We start from the raw sequence: 17,777 nt of genomic DNA, 5'->3' as shown, positions 1-17,777 counted from the left end.
TTTTAGCTTTCGAACAGCACGAATAATATAGGCGGATTCATTCAGAACACTTTTATTAACCGGGACAGCTGCCTTCTTGAAGTTGCAAATTCATGTTTTGTCACAATTATTAGTACTGTCCCCAGCTGAAGATTATTTTTCCTTGCGGTACTGCCCTCGAATCCGCCATGGCTTAATCCATGGCTTAACTGTACTACTAAAAAAGTTTTTTTTCTTGTTTAATATTCCGAGCTCCGTCTTTCAAAGTGCAGTTCAGGGGATGCAAATTAGCGGCTAGTCCCGTATTTTGAAAAAAGTCTCAATACCATCTTGAGGCTAACTTTTTATGCAATGCTTTCTATTGATAACAGGGCGTCGACAGCCAGCGGAAGCCTTCAGTTGTCGAGATGTCCCGAGGACAATTACTAAGTCGTGTATCAATATCTTCTCTGCCGGAACTGTGACCTTTACAATGTCTTGCTGCTTGCAGTCTTCTAGATCGAATCTTTACTCAGTTATCTCAGGTCCGCCCGCACCAGGACTCCCAAAACAGATAGAGCACCGTTGCGCATGTGGCTGAAAAACGCGGCGAATCTACCCGCGTGATGAAATGTGTCGTGTGCCGGGTTTAATGTTTCAGAACTAGGCATTGGACATAAGAGATATCGCAGTGTGGTGTTCAGCATCATATCGAAGACGTGTAGCAGTTTCGCGCACACTGAATTCACAGGGCACAAAGCTGTTTTTGCATTTAAACTCCACTGAAATGAGGCGGCCGAGTGCAGGAGTTCATCACTGGATACCAGACATAGCCGAGCGCCATAGCCAAAAAGCCACCGCGCTGGGACTGTGAAGGAAAAGAGGAGAGCCAGTATAAGAGGAGAGGAACTAAGGTGAGGCTGATATGAGTGAAGAAAAATGCTTGAAAAGCCGGGCCACAGAATTATAGCGGCAACTCTTTCTGTCAAACTAACCAGAAAGCAAGCTAGATTGACAAAAGGACGAAAGAAATGAAGGATGGCGCAAAAACCGAAAAAATAAATAAAACGCACAATGTATCGTGAAAATGAGGTTTAAAATGGTGATTCTGCAAAGCTTCCATAGTTTAAAACACAAAGAAACGCAACGAAGCTACCCAACGTAATTGGAACGAAGGGACGAGGCCGAAAACTTGTACGCGATGGTATACTTCGATGCTCTGATTGTGTTTGGTTGGTGAGCTCGGTGAACGTACTGCATGCTGAAAAAGTGCGAAGTGACATTTTTCAGCTTACTGCCACTAGGTATGTTTTTGAAATGATGTATTTACGCCCGTAACGAAAGCGCTTTTTCCCGAAATATATGTCGAAATTGCGCAGATGGGAGGGGCACGTTCATTACGTGGTGGCCTAAAATAGTGATGTAATATTCAAACGGTAAAACGGGGCATGGACGTGCGTCGTACTTTCAAAATAAAACGAAAAGCACTGTCCAGCAAGTTTCCAGGGCTGCAGCGCACACTGAACAAGCTTTATCTTAAAATCGCATGTAAAATCGCACGTAATTGTGCCGGAAAAGGGTTGAAAATAGTTTCGTTCTAGTACATGTCACAGCATTAAGCGCGAGGCTGTACTGCAAAAAACGGCTACAATCCTTAATATGACAGATACATTCGGGGAGGGCTTTGCGACCGAGGATTGTTCCTATTGGCCCTTGGATTTCTCGCCCAACATTCTTATCGGCTCTTCGTCCCGTAGGGTGCTGTATACATACATACATGCAAACATATTTATTTGTCACAATTACAAGTTGAAATAAGTGTGCCCGCGGAAGCGCAAGTGCGCTTGTGGGCGGGTTACGGCAATCAAACGAAGTACAGGCTCAGTATTGACGAAAAAACATAGTTTCCTGTATGTAGAAACAAAACAAATACTACACAACAAAGCTTATTGCAATAAGACACATAATATTCCTAAATACAAAAAAGAACAATATCAATAATGCACACTGCCAAATTAAGACACTTATTTACACAGGTTCAAAAACAACTTAAACAACCTAGATTCACTTGGGATAGCAAACTCAAGTATTTAGAGCATTATTTTAATGCAAGCTTACAGGGCTTTTGACATATTAGGCCAGGACTTTATTCTAAATTTTACCTCTTTAAGGGATTGTAGTGATAGCATTTCAGTTGGAAGCTGGTTAAAATGAAATGGGATGTAGAACATTCGGCACCTTTTCCCGTAGTTAGTATATACCTTGGAAAGTTTGAACGGATATATTTTTCTTAATACCTTGAGCTTGTTTTCAGGGTGTTTAAATTTATTTGAGAAATAGTTTCTGGTAATTACTACATGCGTGAATAGATCTTCAATGCAGAACATATCAGCAACGAGCATCCGTTTGGGGCTTTCAAGGGCCTCCATTGACGCGCCATGCAAAACGTTAGCGGAAATTCTGCTCAGTATTCTCTCGATTTGACTGATTCTTGACAATGCACACGAACCATAAATAGTGACGCCATACCTTAAAACGGACTCCCCTAGGGCCTTAAACACCAGTTGACGCAGCCTGACAGAAGTATTGAGTTTTATTCTGTACAGATGCATAGAAATTACACGGAGACGTTTGATGAGATGCTCAACATGGGCTGTCCAGGTCATGGTGGCGTTAAAATGAATGCCTAGATATTAGACTGCTTCAGAGAAGGGTAAAGGAACACACTGGCAACTAAAGCAAACATTACCATGCAGAATAACAGATTCATTTATCATAACTTTTTATGTGAATTTCTGAAACAAACCAAAGTTGTTTTATGCTTATTTATGTAAATATGATTACCTGAAAACCAGTCGCACACTTGTTTAACATCCGACTGTAGCAGCTCTGCAGCCCTATTGTATGCCTCGTGCGAAACAAGCAACGCCGTGTCATCGGCGTAGTGGTAGAGTAATGAATTCAGACCTAGATGTGCTAAATCATTGACATAAATATATAAAAGGAAAGGTCCTAAAACGGAACCTTGTGGCACGCCATATAGAATTGGTTTGAAATTGCTGAAGTCATCTTTGACTCTCACAACCTGAGCACGATTGGAGAGGTAGCTATTGGAAAAAAGCTGATAAGGCCCGCGAAATCCAATTCTGTCTAGTTTTTGTAACAAAATCCCGTGGTCATTAGTGTCAAAAGCTTTGGATAAGTCTAAAAATAATCCAAAGACAACCTCGTTTCTATCTATATGCAAGTTAATGTGATCGCAGCAATCTTCAAGAAGATCTACAGTGCTCATATTACGCCTGAATCCATACTGTGTGTTATTGATTATAGAAAATCGGTCACAGAACGACACCATATTTCGATATACAATTTTCTCTATTAACACAGTAATACTCGGCCATATTGCGAACGGTCGGTAGTTTCTTTTATCAGATTTTTCCCCGTTTTATAGATTGGTCGTATAACCGATATTTTCATTCCTTGCGGTATGTCTCCTGTTGAAAAGCAACCATTGAGAATATGCAAAAGCACGCTTTTTGGCTTGTTATAATTATTCTTTAGATCACGTAATCTGATCTTATCATATCCTGGAGGTTTGTTCAATGGGAGGACCTTAATAGTATCCCATAACTCAGTGTCACCCAGTGTCGGTAAGAAAGCAGAGTTTGGAATGCTTGGACCTATATACGGTGTAAACGGAGCCTGGGGCTGCGATTTTAATTCCTTCACGGATGTAGCGAACTGCTCACTGAACGAGTTCGCTGTTGATCGACTGTTGTCGCTACCAAAGATACGAGTTAGTTCATCATCTAGATTTCTGCTCTTTGTTTTCCCCATCATGTCATGAAGAAGTCCCCACGTCTTTTTCATATTACCGCGATATTTTACCAATTCAGCCGAGAAAAACCGCCGCTTCTCTAATCTCAACTTTGATGTAAGTTTATTCCTAATAGCACGATACTGCTTTCGTAACTCAACGTCAGAGGGATTATACTTACACAGTTGCCATAGCTTACTTTTTTCAAACGATAATGCTATGACATCATTTGTTATCCATTTCTTTTCAGGGTTTCTAATTTTTTGTTTCACTCGTCGCATGGAACGAGAGTAAATCTCATTGAATTTTTCCGCACGAAAACATGTCCATTTTTTGCCCAAGCATATTTGTACGACTTTGCCTTTGCAGCATTTTTAGCGAGCCACAGTAGTTTCTTTGCGTAGGATGTTAAGTTCTCATTTATGTAAATGTTGTTATCGCTCAGTGCATAGCGCTTCCGGAGCCAGAGTTCACGGTAGCTCATCGACTTAAATTTTACAAGAATTACTGAAACTTTGCCAACTCTGGCCGGCAGTCTATGCACAGCATCCATACATTCATCTATTTTTTCTGGGATTTCCAACTCACTCGCAAGCGACTTCAAATGAGCTACAAGGTCCTCGTTGTCAGTCTTCTCAATTCCTTGCACCTCAATATTCAGTCGGCGAGAGTACGCTTCTAGATTGTTCACTGTGGCTCTTAGTTCATTTATTACAATGCATTTCTTCGCCGGACTCTCAGCTTGTTCAATACAGTGCTTTTTTAATTCTGCAACCTGAGTGTTCAGGATGACCAGCGATCTATTAATTTCTTCGTAGTTTGACGAAAGAAGGTCAATTGACGCTTCAACGCCCTCAATGATTTTTCCTTGTTTGTCAATCTTCTCTAGTACAGAATCATTCTTCGCAGATTGATAGTGAATACTTTTGTCAATTTGGTCCACACGCAAACTTATTTCAGACAGTTTACTATTGAGCATACGGATAGCGCGCAGCAGCTGGCTCCTGGTCGGTTCCTCCTTTTTTCCGCCATTATCTGAATCAGACTCCTGTGAATCCTGTGACTTCAGCGTTAAGCAAGCTGAGCACACCCACTTCGATGTATCAAGTGTCTTCAAAACTTTTTCAAACCTCAGCATTTGCCGGTGTGAAGCCAGCAGCTACATTCACTGCAACTTATACTATTGTCAGGCTGCGCAGGTTTCGAGCACACAAAGCATTGAGCATCTGGCGAAGCCATTGAAGCACAAAGCAAGGAGACAATCAGCAAACTGCAGTCCGACGAAGTGGTCAAAAGTACTGTCTATCGAGCAAGAAGAAAAGCTCTTACCTAGAACGATAAAGCGTGCGTCAGTAATCGAGCCCACACTCCGTCGGACTGCAATCCGCCGATCGTCGGTAGCAGCTTAAATAGCGTGGCTCCTGACGCCGCCCATGTCGCCGTCCCACGTGGCTTGCCGTCGGTTCCTCGGAAGCGCCACAGTGCAACTGTCGAACGCAACTGAGGCCAGGCAATCTTCATGTATCCGTCAGCAGGCAGCCAAGGCTGTCATATTCTTGTTATTGATAATCTAGAACGATAAAGCGTGCGTCAGTAATCGAGCCCACACTCCGTTGGACTGCAATCCGCCGATCGTCGGTAGCAGCTTAAATAGTGTGGCACCATCCACCATCACTGACATTTAACAAATCAGGTTTTATAGTATTAGGTCTTCCTCTCGGCCTTCAAAAGTGTGCGCTTTCTAGCATTCACTATCATCAACAAAGGACTGCGCACACGAAGAAACGAGTTCCTTTGGTACGCGATGGAGAAAATTGTTCTTTTCGGCAGCCAAATTAGGGATCGGTTCATTACGAGAGTAAATACGGTGCGTGATACACTTCCTTAATAAACGCAAAAGAAGAAATGTGTCTAAGTATGTGGCTAACAATCACATCTGCCCTTTTGATGCCCGCCGAAAAATATGACGAATTTGATAATTGTTTGTTTCTTAACAACAAGAAACTAAGCAATTGTACTCAGGCATCCTTTCAACGTTTTGCGCCACGTGCATCCACATATCCTCATAGCCACAACTTTTCGCCTTGACAATCACACACACACCTTTGACTCAGAAGTCCTTTCTTTCACGGCCTGCCGCCTATTTTGATGCTCTGCGCCTCCAGTCCTCCCAACAAACTTCGCTAAGTGATAAAATGCAGAGCCTTTCTAACTTGTGAGAGTATTATTGTTTCTAGTAAACCCTTGCCCGCTCTTCTCTTTTTAAATCAAGTAAAGATGCACTGGTGCACTTCACTTTCTTCTTCTGCTTATCTTTCGCAGCGTGTTATTTTGCTTTCTATGGTTTAGAACTCTTCATTATTTGTGTTTTTCTCTCCCAATAACGGTGATGAAATATATTCTACGTTGTGCTTGTATATTGTGCATTGTAGTCTGCTCATGGGTTTACCTCTTGGGTCATTTCAGAGGGTTACATACTTCAGTGTTTGTTTCGCCCTCCTGCTCGATATTTTCAAAAGACTATAGTTAGCTGCTGAATAAATAAGCAACTGATTTGTACACGCCGAGACAGGATGTTAGCACTTCGCTTTCCCAACCAGGCTTTATCGACTGCCCTAACACTACCCTGAGCTGCGATATATTCCTGCTTGTCATGGCGCGCCTGTGAAATTGAATGAACTTGCGGAAGTGCTGCTCAAGTAATTTTGGAGCTCCAACGTAAAAAAATAAAGTGAAATGTATCAAACTTGCAAACATTGTGGTTGATCGCATGTCCATTCATTTTAACGGTTTATTTTGAACCTTTAAACATAACAACATCCATGGAGGCACATTTCTGCGACTTATGTGGAGAACATACCTTCGGGTGCAAGAATACCGATAATTAGAAAGAAACCAGATTTATTCGAAGCTTCGCAGTGGGGACAATGCCTGCCAGAACGCATTACTTCACCCTCTTTCCCCGCCCTCTCCCTTACTTGACATTAAGATCACCAGAAATATTCACAACGTCAAGAACTCTCTGCTGCAGTTTGTCAAGAGACATCCGAAAGGGCATCTTATCTTTTGGGACGCCAGATGGTTGACATGCATAGCTTGGATCGGTAATTTTTATTTTTACTTAATATAAGTTTTTTTTTTTGTGCTTTGAAAAAGTATGAAGTCGACGATGCCACCTTTAAATACACAATGAAATATTTCGCGGTATGTGCTGCTGGTACAAAGAGCAATAGGAATGCACGTGGCCTGTACAGCATTATATATCGGCTGCTGTTTCTATTCACTCCGCGGGAACCCAATAAATGCGCACTTTTCGAACGCCGTACAGCGAACGACCCTGCACCTTACTTAAGAAGCCGGGAGCTGGATTAGAAGAATGCATTGGATTTTTGTTTGAATTTTAGATGCTCAGTCAACTTTAATATTTACTGTGGAAGCCCGATGCATTTTCATTTTTTTGCACATTATGCGGCATATAATTCAGATATTTCAGATTAGTAATTATAATATTATTAATATAATACATAGCTTAGCTGCAAACGGAATGTAAAGCGATCCTTTAGCACGGCATAAATTATATTTCTGTGAAACACTCCAACAATATGTCAGCTTTCTTACATTCCAAATGCATAAATATTTTAGTAGGTGGCATACCAATGAGGCATTCATGCAGGGTTTAAATACAGCCGATAGGTTGCACGATAAAGCTACTGGAGCTTGAAGAACAGGCAGTATGGACAGCCTTTCATTGCGTAGAATGCTCGTCCTAATGGTAATGGTCGTAGCTGCGACCGCTACAAGATGGTCAAGCGATTTTAGTTTGAGCAAACCTGAGGGTATGCAAGGCAGCATAAGGAAGGTAATGGTGTTTTCTAGTACTATTTTGCAAATTTCGAACATTTGCTTCTTCCCTCAGGGGCACGTACAGAATCTTTGTGATTACGTTCTCGATAGAAAGAACAAAATGGATCGCTTAATAGATACCATCCAGTAGTTTACCGACTTCATTGCTAAATCCGCTGGCCCGACTTAACAAACTCAAGCATATATCACCGGGTGTCTTCAAGATGTTTTGAGATCATAGTTGCCAAGCGGTGTCCACCAGGGAAATTCTTTAACAGTATCAAGAGAGCGTCAATTACAGGGTCATGCAAAGCGGAGCGGCAAAAAGAGGATAAAAAAGGCAAGCACTCTGCACATGTCCTTATACTCGGTCCGCTGGTTTGCAGGCTCGTTCATTAGAGGTTAATTTAAGACAGGTTGATTGACATTATTGTGAGTCTCTTACAGAACTAGCCAGGTGTATATCAAAGGAGCCCAATTTCAAAAGCATTTCGGGCAATTTTGCACTTGTGTACCTTATTAACACCGCTTATGTGAAAAGTACTACAGTCGATTTCATTTATAAAGAACCTGACCGTCAAGTGGGCTCCGTTCGTTGTATCCGAAGTTCGTAATAAGTACACTTAACATATCAGAGCTAAAAAATACGTACTCAAACAAAACTAGTGTTTATTTCTTTAAAACGTCAGTTGTGGAGGTGTACTGACCCTGTCAAGGCGCTTTCTATGTTTTCCAGTGGAGTCATGTGCTCATGGCCGAGGCACTTGCTGCGGACGGCCACTTTAGCGACAATGATACCAGAAGCAACTGAGGCGTTTACTGAGGGTGATGGCGGGCCGGTAGTCTCATCTTTTATCCTCGACAAGGGCACTTTATGGGGAAAAGCCACCGCAGTGCATGTGCGTGCAAGGCGTGCAGTAACAATCACCCTCGTGTAACACTCTCGAGCACCGCACAAGGCCCCAAATAAGGCGACACCTCGCCTCGGCTTCTAGGCTCTTAACGCAACCTTTGGGAGGAAGTAGAGACGCTTAGACCTACACACCAGATGTGAACTGCCACTTTAATTGAACAACACCAGCTACTTTTTAATTGGTTTTTGGGTGAGGGAAATGGCGCAGTATCTGCCTCATATATCGTTGGACGGCCGAACCGCGCCGTAAGAGAAGGGATAAAGGAGAGAGTGAAAGATTAAAGGAAGAAAGAGGTGCCGTAGCGGCGGGCTCCTGAATAATTTCGACCACCTGGGAATCTTTAACGTCCACTGGCATCGCACAGCACACGGGCGCCTTAGCGTTTCGCCTCCATAAAAACGCAGCCGCCGCGGTCGGGATCTAACCCGGGAACTGCGGATCAGTAATCAGCTACTGTCAGATTTCAGTTTTGAATGCCTATTGCTAACTGCTCGACCACTCTAAAAAAGGGTCATGCAGACTGTGGTCTTCGCGCTGTCTGCAAGCGGGACTAGCGCCGAAATCAGAGATCCGACTCAGCAGAGGATGTGACCGGATGGGCCAGCAATTCACACATCGCGATTGGTATTCGAAGCTTTAAATCTCTGTCATTGATTGATCACCGGCCGTGCGCAGTAGTTACTCTTTAACGCTGCCGTTTTCTCGCACTTATCACTCTTCTGCTTCCAATGTACCCTGCGTCCACACACACACACATACCAAATCACCTTGCAGCCTATCGCAAATCTCTTGACTAGCCGGTAACTGCCATATCAATGCCAAATTTTTTATTGTTTCTTTTTTCTCACGAAAGAGGGTACAGGAGTCACGACCCTTTCTTTGAAAAGGAGGAGGTGGGGTGTATATGTCGGCAGCTGGAAGCCGCTCTTCGAGAGTGCAGCGGCTCCATGTTCGTTATAACTGAGTGGTGTGGCCATGGTTGTTCGTATTATCTGAAACGCAGTGCTATAGCCCCAATACATATTTTGGTGGTAGCTCCACCATGGTTGGTAATAAGTCAGTGTTCAATATAAGAGCGGCCGTTATAAGTGGGCTCCACTGTATTGCAACAAAATATTTTGACAGAGTTGTAAACATACCAATGAATTCAATGAACTAATTGACAACACAAAAGCCTATTGCAAAAAAATACCTGAAAAAGCCATAGACTTCAATTGGTTCTGCGAAATTTGCCTGCTGTCGGCATCTGAGCCAGCTGGCAGGTAGGTACGGTATGAACTCTCAAAAGGACAAAAAACATTTCTCGATTTCCTTCTGTCGCTTGTCGCTTTTCAGTCTCTTTTGCCATTTAGAGTGGCACAAGCGTGAAGATCGATATCAACGCGCATTAAAGATTCCTTTCCGGTCTACAGTAATTTCAGAGCTCTCCGCTACGTGGTCTCATTCCCTAGTCCTTCTTTCATTCCCTCCTTCAACCGTTTTCTCACGACGTGGTTGAACATTACAGATGCGTGCACTCGAGTGCACGGATCTGTAATTTTTATCTGTTGGGCTATTCCGCCACGGTCTGTTTCTAAGCACCTCACTCCCAGCCGCTCTGTTGTTGCCTTGAGGATGGCTATTTTGCCCTCGCGCTCCTCGTTTTTCTTTATCTTGTCGCCCAGGCAGGCTCCTCGCGGCGGCTGGGTGGGCGGCGGGGGACAGCGCGTTTTTCTTTTTCTCCGTTTTTTTTGTTTCTCTCTTTTCCCTTTTCTAGTACTTTTTTTCTTTTGTGCCCATCTTCTTTCCAGCATACGTTTGCTTGCTGATTTGTTCATGTGTCGGACATGTGTGCCAATGCCAACTCCCTAAGAAGAGGAAGAAGATCGGCCAATATCGGAACGTCTACTTCCCAATCGGTGTTCACAGGACAGACTGTTTGGACACCTTACTGAGCGGCGCAAACAGCACAGTCATCGCAGGAGATTTTAATTCGCACCACAGTGCCTGGGATAGTCGCTCTGACTCCTGCGGCCAGCTTCTGTGGTCCTGGATGTCAATGAATGCAGTGCGCTGCTGTAATTCCGGAGCAGTAACCTTTATGCGTGGAGGATCCCGTTCAATCATAGATTTAACATTAGCATCTCGTGGGGTTGGCGTATCTGCATGGTCAACTGAAGAATCAGGTACATCTAGTGACCACTTTCCAATAACCTTTTCTATTATATCCTCGCCTATCAGAAAAGGTGGTGCAACCATGAAATTTCTAAACCACATTATGTACAAAAAATTGATATCTGCCTCACTCCCCTCCATAGTTAGCTCAGGTCGAGCACAAAGAGCTCAGCGGACAATTACCTTTCTGCAAGATGCTGCTGAGAGTTCTGTATTCTCGGTGTGCACTACTGCTCCTGCCAGACAGCCGTCTCCTTGGTGGACGGAGGAGTGCGAGAAAGCTTATCGTCGTAGAAAAGCAGCCTGGAAAAGCCTTTCCTATAATCAGAGCCCAGCTAATTGGATAAATTATAAGTTCTTCTCTGCATGTTTCAAACGAACTGTTAAAAAGGCAAAGGAGGATTATAATCAAAATTTAAACACGTATCTCTCAAAACCCCAGAATAAGAAGGCTCTCTATAGATTCATGGCGCGGAATAACAGCTCTCCGGCCTCCAATCGCATAAGGTCAATGGTAATGTCTCCGCAGGAGGCTAAGCAAAACCTTGAACGCATCGCGCAGGGGCTGGCCTTACGTTTCCAGGTACAGAAAGCAGAACCTTTGCACACTCTCACCCCCAGCTCGGACTATCCTGAGGTCGACGTGTCGGAGCTCCTGCAAATTGTTTCCTCGATGCACTCTGCTGCTCCGGGATCTGACGGGATTACTGTGGGCATGTTAAAGATTTTAGCGCACGACTTTCCAACTCACCTTCTAGATATTGTAAATGCGTCATTGGAAACCTCTTGGATTCCTCACAGTTGGAAAATTGCGAAAATAATTTTACTTTTAAAAAATGCAGACAATGGATTTCAATTAGACAATATTCGGCCGATTGCTTTAACCTCAAATTTAGTAAAGCTAATAGAAAGAGTAGTACACAGTCGCCTCACAAAGCATGTTCATCATATTAACGGCCTCAGCCCCGCACAGATTGGCTTTCGTCGCGGTTGTTCCATATGGTCCGCGCATGTGGATCTCGAGAGCCGAATACGACTCTCAATGCGCCAGAGAGAAGTTTCGGCCTTGGTGACGCTTGACGTTGCGAAGGCCTATGACAGCGTGGAGCACACAGTCCTCATTAACAAGCTTGCTCAACTACAACCACCGCATTACCTCTACGCCTGGATTTGTGAATTTCTAAAAGATAGATTTTTCTTCTGTACAGACGGATCTTTTTGTTCTAATACCTATGGTCAATCAAGAGGTGTGCCGCAAGGCTCTGTTCTTTCTCCGCTGCTTTTCAACATATTAGTTCGGGACATCCCCATTCATCCTAACGTTACAGTTTATGTATACGCAGATGATATAGCTTTTTTCGCATCAGCAAATGATATTCATGTGCTCTACGGGTATTTGCAGGCATATCTGAATGCTCTTGAAGTCTGGTTGGACCAAATCAATTTATCACTTAATGTCAGCAAATGCGGCGTGCTGGTATTTCCACCCGACGCTCCTATGTACATCTCGCTAGCCTACCGCTCCACTCCAATTCCGCAGGTGGAGTCGGTTAAATACCTAGGTGTTACTTATGACCAAAATTTGGACTGGCGACACCATATTAAGAATAATGTTATTAAAGGGGAACGTGCACTGGGCCGTTTGACCCGAGTTGGCAATAAAAAGTTTGGCATGCGTCGTGACACGCTACTGTTGCTCTATAAGGCTTATATGAGACCGATTCTGGAATTTGGTTGCCCCTTGTTCTCTGGTAGCGCGAACTACAAGCTGCAGCCATTAGCCTTACTGGAAAGACGTGCCCTACGGCTATGCCTCGGGCTCCCAAAATCAGCGTCCAACGCTGTCCTTTATCTGGAAGCGCGTATCCCCAACCTCTATTCCCGCTTCCAACTTCTAACAGTGCGTACTTTCCTCAAGTCTTTTGACCCGGCCCCAGGCGTTAGTGTTCCAATTTTTGTATCCCAACCACACCTTTTTTTGACTAATCACTGGCCACGTTATCAGCTTCCGCAAGTTAGGTTCACGCAGAATCTGTTAGCTCCGCTTCAGGTTGATCTGATCTCCTTGCAACGAGTTGCTGACACGCAGGCTGATCCCGTCTTCTATTACGACTTTATTTTCCCGTCCCATGCGAAGCATATGCCCGCACATACCCTAAATGGTCTTCTTTCTGAACACCTACAGAATTTTCCACATCATACTGTTCTCTCCACTGATGCCTCCGGCAGCTGTGAGAAGGCGGCGATTGGCATATATTCGCAGGATCTAGATTGGAGCTACTCCGTTCGTATCCCTGATTATACTCCTATATTCTTCGCAGAGTTTTTGGCCATTGGTTTGGCTCTTCTCAAAATTCCCAGACATGTCGCACGGGTTCTTATTCTCACAGACTGCCTTTCAGTTATTGTCTCTCTCCAAAATTCGGAAAAATCTTTCTTGACTCGTTCACTTAGGTTTTTTGTTCCGAGCACAGTGCGCGAGATCCGTTTGGTCTGGGTACCTGGGCATTCAGGCGTCTATTTTAACGAGGTGGCTGATTTATTGGCAAGGTCAGCTCTCAGCGCACCTGTAATATATCCCGTCCCTCACCTCATTCTGTTAGCAGCTTCACGTTTCCAGCGGTTCCAACATATTTCAGCCACTTTGAGTGATCCGTTGCTGAATACCGTGGACTTTCAACACCTAAAGTACCCATGGAATATCCGGTGGTGTAAGTCAAGGCTTTGTGAAGTGTCCATGACGCTCCTGCGATGTAGAATCCCTCACTTAAACTTGTACTTATGCAGGTGCGGGTTCGCTGCGACAAACCTTTGTGTATCATGTGGGCAAGTTGAATCAATCGATCATTTTCTCCTCTCTTGCCGGCGGTTCGCGGTTCAGAGAAAGCAATATCTGGAGGTTCCTCTTTCGAGACTTGGACTGCCTCTGTCTCTTACAGTTCTTCTATCGTTCGGTGCGAGTGCCAAGGGATTCCCGTTAAGCAGTGTATGCGGCTACCTTCACGATTACATAAGTGCAACTAATCGATTATCCTGTTAGCTATACACAAAATTCTTTCGCATGTCCAAAAAGGCTAGATTGATTCTATTCCGGATGACTCATACCTCTTGAATTCATTTTATTTTTCCCAATTTTTTTTTTCTTGATTCAGTCTTCTGACGTTTCCTTCCCCGCGCAAATGCTTCATTGGCATTCTACCCTATACCTTGGCCAATCCCCCCACGTGGGTATGTGCCATATTACTTGAGGAGAAGAAGAAGAAGAAGAATCGGAAGATCGGAAGAAGATCGGAAGCAGAAGGGTTGAAATGCGGGCCAGTTGGTTCATAGTAACTTGAAAAAAACCAGTCACAAAAGACAAGGGCTAGTCACAAAAAGACAGTCGTTGTGACTTGTACACTCCTTCTCTTGTCCCTTGTCTTTTGTGACTGGTTTTTTTCAAGATCGGAAGAACGGCCAATAATTTCAGAAATCGGCACTACCACAGGACCAATATCAAAGTACATTGACACACTGATTAGTGACATTCCGACCACACATCTATCCTACATCGAAGATAGAAACGACTTTCTCCTCCAGATAGACAATATAGCATTACCTGAAGGAGCCTTTCTTGTGACCATGGATGTAACATCCTTATACACAAACATTCCCCATGCCGACGGCATAGCAGCCCTTTTAGAATCTTATGTACAGCAGAGACCTCACGCATCTCCAAGCCCAAAAGTCTTAGGAACATTAGCCAAAATTGTGTTAGAGTATAATAGCTTCGATTTTTATCTTCAATATTATGCACAAGCAAGTGGCACTGCTATGGACACAACAATGGCCCCAAATTATGCCCACATTTTCATGCATCACAAGGACTTAAAATTTCTTTCTTCTTGTCTAATTCAGCCATCCTTTTACAAGCGCTACTTAGATGATATTTTTATAATATGGACAAACACAGAACAACAACTTATCCACTTCATTGACAGTTTCAACTCCATACACTCAAACATAAAATTTACGCGCACCTACTCTGCCAGCAAATCAATTTTCTTGATGTTGACACTCTGGTGGACAATGGGTCACTTTGTACAACCGTTTATAGAAAACCAACCGACTCCAAAAAATATATACATTTTCAAAGCGCCCATCCCCGTCACTGCAAAACCAGCATCCCTTATTCGCAGGCCCATCGTTTTAGCAGAATATGCTCTAACGATCTAAACTTTCATGATAACTCCGAACACAAACGCAACGTGCTCTTAACACGGCGCTATGCACCTTCCCTTATTGATGACGCCATAAGCAAAGCTTCAAATCTGAACCGTAATCAAATACTCCAGGGACACGGAAGAGATAACCAAAATGATTACACTACAAACTTTATTCTCACATTTAACAGTAACGCACCGAACATAAACAGAATTCTTAATAAGCATTTTAATATCCTCTAGCAAAGTCAACGACTATCTAATATATTTACATGCGCGCCCCGCGTGATTTACAGGCGTGCCAAAAACATTCAGAACTATCTAGTGCACTCCAAGGAACACAATACCCCAAAACATAGATGTCACCTGTGTGGCAAAAGGCGCTGAAAAGTTGGCAAACACATGCAGACTACGTGTTCCGCAACGAGTACGAGGCGAGGTTTCCGGCATTCAATCAACGGCAACTTTGACTGCGACGCATCAAACATTTTTTACCTTCTTGAATGCACTGTGTGTAGCCAGTAAAACACAGGACAGACAGACACTGCATTCCGCATTCGATTTAACAATCACTGCGCAAACACCAAGTCCCTCCCAAATCCTCCCTTATCCAAGCATGTAAACTCAGACGGACACCCGTTTGACCAACTAAAGTAACAATTATACAAGGGGGCCTCAAAAACACGCGAGAATGTGAACAACGTGAATCCTATTTTATCCACAAGTTCAATACTTTTCAAGGTCCTAATGAAACACCTGGTGCTTTCTTTTATTCAAGCCTTCCAAACAAAATAACCCTACACTTCTAGTTACTTGGCTAACTTTGACATTCCCTGTATAGCTCCTAGTGTATATTCCAGGCAATCATACCCCTCCTTACTAACTCTATCCTGCCTCGTGCAGTACTAATAAACTTTGGCCTTTCTTCCTTACCTTTCTTTCACACAGCTTGAAAGCTTTTTACACAGCCCGGCCCTCCGCGACTACAAACAGTTATTCCCGCCGAAGTCGGTTCGACGAAACATCCAGGGAGAAGGATGCATTGTTCACTGAAACCCTGACCCCTTGTGTTCGTTCTTACCCTTGTGCTCGTCACAACTTAGCCCACTCCTTCCCTAACGTTTGAGCCCTCGGCTCACCGGAAATTAGGGAGACTCCCCAAAAGGCGCCTGATTTGGCTTGTTTATCGCTGCAAGTGTCATTTGCGCAGTGGCGCCTCTCTGGCCACGCATCTGAGGCGGCGCCTAGATTTGTATTTGTGCATTTTGTTTCTGTGTTTTGTTTGTTTTGCTTTCGTACGCCTGTCGTTGCCACGCTGCCCATCACCCCCGCACTGTCTTCCTCTCCCTTTCTCTCGTTTCGCCATCTCCTTTTTTGACCGTCCTTCCTTGCTAGATTTCTCCCCTTTTTTTCTACTTTTTTTCCTTCAACCCGCAATCTTGTCGCTGTCTGCTCCCCTACTCCAATTTTTAAAATTTTTCCAACTGTTGCTGCTATTTCTTGTTACACTCCTTTTTTCTCTCTCCTCTGCAGCTCACAAGCTTAAAACGTTATTCTGGCGCGATACCAACGCAGTCCTGAAGCAGCAACGCGGTCGAAACGTTTACAAATAAGTGCGTCTCCGTAGTAGTGCCCACTTCTGTTAAGCATATATATATATATATATATATATATATATATATATATATATATATATATATATATATATATATATATATATATATATATATATATATATATATATATATATATATATATATATATATATATATATATTGTTACGTGGCGGCCAGCCGAAGAAAGAGACACGCTGATCGATGGCAATGAGATGATTTTAATGGCCGGTAGCCTAGCGCGAGCGCTCCTGCCCACGCCGCTGCACAGTTCGTCTTCTTCGTCACACTACCCGGGGCCACCGAGCGATCGTCTCGATCGGTGACAAAGAGACGCGCGAAGTGGTTACTGGCTTAAGAGGATGGTTGGACAGGAACGAAAAAGGGGTGAGGTGCTGGCCGCCACGATGAATAAGATGGCTGAATGATTCCTAGCCTTGAAGCTTCCGGGCCGCAGGTCGCCAAGAGCTGACGGTCGAGTTCCCAGGACGCGCCAAACGGCCTGGGCAGGGGATCGGTGTCTTCAGGTGTAAGCGCCATCTCGGGTCGGTGGGGTCGATAGGTCAGGTCCTTGCGTCGGGTTCAGTTCGTCGTGTTGAGTGGTCGGGGCGGGGGACGGGGCGGGAGGGGAACAACGGAGAGGTCGGTTCGTGTCTGAAAGGCTGGGGCATGGCCGAGCGACGCACGCCAAGAACTCACGGCTGACGACCACGGCTGACGCAGGACGCCGAAGCTCCCCGGACCAGGATGTCGATGGTACCCCGCAAGCTCCACCAAATGTTACGTGGCGGCCAGCCGAAGAAACAGACACGATGATCGATGGCAATGAGATGATTTTAATGGCCGGTAGCCTAGCGCGAGCGCTCCTGCCCGCGCCACTGCACAGTTCGTCTTCTTCGTCACAATATATATATATATATATATATATATATAGTTTAGTTGGTTTATGGGGGTTGAATGTCCCAAAGCGACTCAGGCTATAAGGGACGCTGTAGTGAAGGGATCTGGACATTTCGACCGCCTGGGGTTCTTTAACGTGCACTGACATCGCACAGTACACGGGCCTCTAGAATTTCGACTCCATCGAAATTCGACCGCCGCGGCCGGGATCGAACCCGCTTCTTTGGGGCCGGCAGCCGAGCGCCGTAACCACTCATGCACTCTTATATATATATATATATATATATATATATATATATATATATATATATATATATATATATATATATATATAAGAAAATAACATTACTTGTTTCCCGTGTTTTCGTTATTTTCC

This window comes from Amblyomma americanum, chromosome 5 (genome assembly GCF_052857255.1).
Source record: "Amblyomma americanum isolate KBUSLIRL-KWMA chromosome 5, ASM5285725v1, whole genome shotgun sequence".
Lineage (NCBI taxonomy): Eukaryota > Metazoa > Arthropoda > Arachnida > Ixodida > Ixodidae > Amblyomma > Amblyomma americanum.
This window is presented reverse-complemented; position numbering follows the sequence as displayed.